Source organism: Myotis yumanensis, unplaced genomic scaffold (genome assembly GCF_028538775.1).
Source record: "Myotis yumanensis isolate MYYU_CA2020_CCGP unplaced genomic scaffold, mMyoYum1.0.hap1 SCAF_4, whole genome shotgun sequence".
Classification (NCBI taxonomy): Eukaryota; Metazoa; Chordata; class Mammalia; order Chiroptera; family Vespertilionidae; genus Myotis; species Myotis yumanensis.
This window is the reverse complement of record NW_027223755.1, coordinates 54,341,080-54,346,317: the sequence shown is the minus strand read 5'-3', so window position 1 is coordinate 54,346,317 and position 5,238 is coordinate 54,341,080.

The following is a 5,238-nucleotide window of genomic DNA, read 5'->3' as shown; positions in this document are numbered from 1 at the left end:
TCAAACATAGCTAACGGATTAGGCTTTTCCATAATGTTATTCTTGGGCATGAAAAGGAGTATCTTTTTAATAAAGGAAAGTTGGCAAGTGGACGTCTTGCAGTACAGTCCTGGTTTGGCACAAAATTTCAGGCACCAGGGACACAAACATCTCATCTTCAGATCCTTACCTGGCAAAGATGCAAGAGGACACATTTCCCTGGTGATGCTCAGCAATTTGCAGCATCACAGTGGGTCTCAGGTCTTTTCACTGACCTTCTCCCAGATGGTAGAAATCCAAAGTAAAGCAATGTGACCTGGCAAACGCAGGATACTGGAGCAGAGTGTGTGATTTCTTCCATTCCTATGGAGATACTCATTTGGCTGGAAATCTACTCCAGGGACAAAGTGTTTCCAGATCTTTGGAAAAAAAAAGAAAGAAATGCCCTCTTTTCAATTTTCTCTGTTTCAAAGAAGTAGAATGCTGACAAGAAAATATGCGTATCATCTATACTTTTGCTATAGTAGTAATAGCCATATAGATTTTAGTATTTATAAGATTATTGCAAGAATATAATATTCATTTTTTTCTAAACTATAGAATATTCAATAGTAAATAAAACATATATGCATATGTGTATATGTACATAAACAAAGTTAAGACAAGTCACATATTGGGAGAAGACATTTGCAAAGCATATAATTGCTAAACTATTCATAATATAGATGGAATTCCTACAAATACTAGAAAAGTGCAAAAAATTCAATAGAAAAAAAAGAACAAAACAAGTAAACAATCAGGAAACTTGTAGAGGAGGACATCTCTATGACAAGTAAGTATCAGAAAAGATGAGCAAACTTATTAGGATGAATTAAAACAATGATAAATCATTACACACATGGGAATTGGGGAAAAAACAATATAAAAGCTTATAACACCAATTGTTGGAGAGAATACAGAGAAAGAGAATTTATATATTGCTTGTGGGACAACAAACTGGTACAACGACTTTTAAGAGCAATATAATAATACTCAGAAAAGCTAAAAAATATATAGCATAGTAATCAAACGTCTAGGCATCTCCTTCAGGCCTAGAGAAATTATTGTACCTTTGACCAAGGAGGACTATACAAAGATGTCCTTTCATAACTATTCAAAACAGGGGGAAATGGACAAAAAACCAAAGGCCCATAAATTAGTAATGGATGAGTATACAGTGGTGTATTTACACAATAGGATACTATGCAGCTGTTGAATGAACTGAATGAATCTGCAGGGATAAATTTCAGAAATATTACTGAAGAGATGGGACCAACTTAAAGTTTCAAATGGTACATATAATTTCCCATAAGTGAAATTTTAAAGCACAATATAATATTATGTATGTTCACTGGCATATACATATAGAGTAAAAGTCTGAAAACTTTCAAGGGAATGCTTCCCAACAAATTCAGGATAGTGGTGACTCTTCAAGGGAGAGCAGGAGGGATGGGAAAGAGATGGGGAAAAATAGTAATAGGTACACTCACAATACTTGGTTACAAACTCCCAAATAAAAATGATCTGAAGCAAATAAATAGAAGGCTGACTTTTGTTAAATCTAGGTAGGTGGATACATGGATATATGTTATATCTGTTTTCTATATGTTTAAATATTTACCAACAGGGATAGAGAAGGTTATGTGCCAGCTGACCATCAGAAGGCCAGGCCTGTTTCTGGTTTCCACTAAAGACAGTTGCATGCTCTGACCAAATCCCTTAACATGTTTTAATCTCAGTTCCCTTACTTGTAAATGGAAGATAATAGCATTTTGCCCACCCTGTTTCAGTATTTGGAAGATGACTAAATAAAATAACACATGTAAAAAGCCACTTTGAAAACTATTAAGAGATACACCATTTAATAAAAATTATTGCTGTTGACATGCTAAAAAAATGACTATCCATAGTCATGCTACTCCAGGTAACCGATATCAACATACTGTATTTATTTACTTTGGGTTGTACTAGTACCTTGCCATTTTGACTCTACAAAATCATACTAATCATCTCATCCCTTTCTAGAGGCTTGACAAGGAGAGGGAGAAAAATTGAGTCCCAACATTCCTCCTAACTCTGTCTGCTAAATACTCTAAGGATTTAGAGTTAAAGCACAAAAATCTGCCAGCAACCACTGGGAGAAAAACACATTGCATGTAAAAATCCTGTTTTAGGAAATGTCAGTTTAGTATAGAAGACCGCTAATAATGGACACAATGCATGCTTGTATTTAGAGCTTTAAATTTTTTATTTTAAATAATAGCATTGGAGAGGAATGTAAAGTGAAGGGAGAATAAATGGACCTTTTGCATATGTACTCTCCTTAGTTGTACTCTCCTTAATAAATAATCTCTGCTCAAAACATTTCTTGGATAGAAGCAATTAAGGCTGAGGCTCTATCCTCTCTCCACTAATTAATTACAGCAAATGAGACTATAATGTGCATCATAACAACTTAATAAGCTGGGCAAAACTATCTTAGATTCTGCTAGTATTTCATTATTGCTGGGCTATTTAAACTAGGTAAGTAATATCTGGACATAAATAGCTTTTGAATTACCTGTGTCCTTCAAAATAAACTCTATGTCTTGAGCAGATGAGCCATTTATGTGGAATGGATGAAAGCAAAGAATGGCCTACTAGAGATGAGAACAAGGAAAGGAGAGGGAGGCTAGGCAAACATGACAGCTTACACAAACTATTATCTATAATAATAAAAGCGTAATATGCTAATTAGACCAGACAGCCTAATGACCTTCCGGACGTCATTCTGGACGTCCTTCTGGACGAAGCCGCGGTGGCAGGGGCCAAGGCAGAGGTGGTTAGGGGCAATCAGGCAGGCAGGCAGAGGGGTTAGGGCTGATCAGGCAGGCAGGCGAGTGGTTAGGATAACTGAACCTGCATCAAAAGTGTGACTAATATAAGCACTTTAGTACTGTCTCCTCTTTTAATGAAACTTTAAAGGCAATCAGTAACTCATTGAGTCAATGAATAAACTTTGCACATCTGGGGATGAATTACACTATGGCTTACTGTCAATGAAAGAGCCAAGGGCTCTAGACCAGATGTGAATTACCCTAGGTGCAGTTATCTGAAACTTCAAAGCTCTGGTTTCTTTCAAATAAAAGGTCAATGTGTCTTCCAGGAAGTAACATCTGCTAGTACCTCAAGATATTGACTCAATTCAGCAAAAGTTGAGCAGATCCTGATCTCTCCCTCACTTAAAGCACAAAAAGTTCACTGACCATGCGGGTATCATTCAGGCATTTTCAAAAGGGAAAAAGAAAAGGTTGAACTGGAGAGCAGATTGGGAACTCAAGGAGAGATCTACCAGTAGATTTTTTTTAAAAAATCTTTATTGTTGAAAGTATTACACATGTCCCCTTATTCCCCCATTGACCCCTTCCAGTCCGCCCCCGTCCCCCACCCCAGGCCTTCACCACCCAATTGTCTGTGTCTATGGGTTATGCATATATGCATACAAGTTAATTAATTGATCTCTTCCCACTCACCCACCCTCCCCTACCTTCCCTCTGAGGTTTGACAGTCTGTTCGATGCTTCTATATTTCTGGATCTATTTTTATTCATCAGTTTATGTTGTTCATTAGATTCTTTTCTGTGGATCCTCTTTCCTGTTTATTAGTTGTATTGTTTCTCTAGAACAGGGGTCCTCAAACTTTTTAAACAGGGGGCCAGTTCACTGTCCCTCAGACTGTTGGAGGGCTGGACTATCTATAGTTTAAAAAAAAAACTAGTCGGCTGCTAAGCAACAGGCAGCGGCAGCAAAAACACCCGGCGGGCCGGATAAATGTTTTCGGCGGGCCACATGTGGCCCATGGGCCGTAGTTTGAGGACCCCTGCTCTAGAACATATAACCAGAGATTTTCACTATGAAATGAAAAACACAGTGGAAAAATTCCTGAAATATTTTGAATCATGAGCTGTTTAGAGGCAAAGGTGAATGTGCCAGCTTGACAAACCACAAGAAATTTTAGAGGCAACGGCCAGTGACAAGGAGAAATAATCATTCAACTCCCTTACTCTTTGTTAATGTCACACCCAACATCTCTAGGAGGTAGTGGGTGAAAATGGAGACACACACACACACACACACACACACACACACACCCCCTGTGAGGCCTAAGGAAGAATTTAATAATAGCATGAACTGTATTTAAACATATTTCTTAATGTCTGTTTCAAAATACATCTCACCCTCAAATTTGTGATGATACTAGGGTGAAAAGTAAATGTTTACCTTTCAAGAGTGATGTTTTTGGTAAAATTTTTGGACAGAATCAAGACTGCACTGTGAAATTGGGGCCCTAACTTACTTCTTCTCTCATAAATTTCCTCCCATCTCCTCCTCTTTTTTATGAAGGATCTATTTAAGCAAGTCCTTGCTAAGATATCAAATGATAAAAATTTCAAATAGGTCCTCTCCCAAGTTTACAAGTATTTTTAAAAGTCCACTCCAAAATCCCAAAGCCTTCAAAACTCAAAGGAGTACAGCAATAAAGCTAGGATGACAGGCACAGGAATGAGGCGGGGGAAGGGTCAAGCCTCAGCGACCTCTCAGTGCAACACTGTTGCTCAGTCCAATCAGGTACACAAATGAGCAAGAACTGACATGTAAAGAGAGATCTGCCCTGTGCTCGCTCTTGATCAGTGGAGAGTTTAAATGAAAGCTATCCCTTGAGTCAGACATTTTTATAAGAATACCCTCTGTGTAGGAAAATATCTAAGCAAACAATTTGGAAAGCTTTGAGATCAATTTCAATACTGTTAATGCTTCAAAGGATAACAAGGTTCACTCAATAGTGTATGACCAACTAAAATATTTTTCTCCAACAAGAAGGGCCAGTACTTTTTATATACCTTTGTCAATCACTTATAGGCAATAAGTCCACTGTATATTTGCTTAGAATAGAAAAAAAGATACAGCTAGACAATCTTGCTTATTATATTTCTATGAATCCTACTATTCTCTAGCTTTCTTTCCTCGGCTATCACACTGCCCATGTGGTCTTGAGCAAAGCCTCAAATGCTCCAATCTCTCTGTTAGTTTAATGAGTTTATTCAACTCACCTAACTATGGATGCCTTCTCTGAAGTTCCATGACTGCATTTCACAGAACAGCTTGGCAGCATTGAATTCCAATAAGAGAAAAGGCCTCTTAAACAATAGCCCATTTGATTTAAATCAAATTTGTCATATCA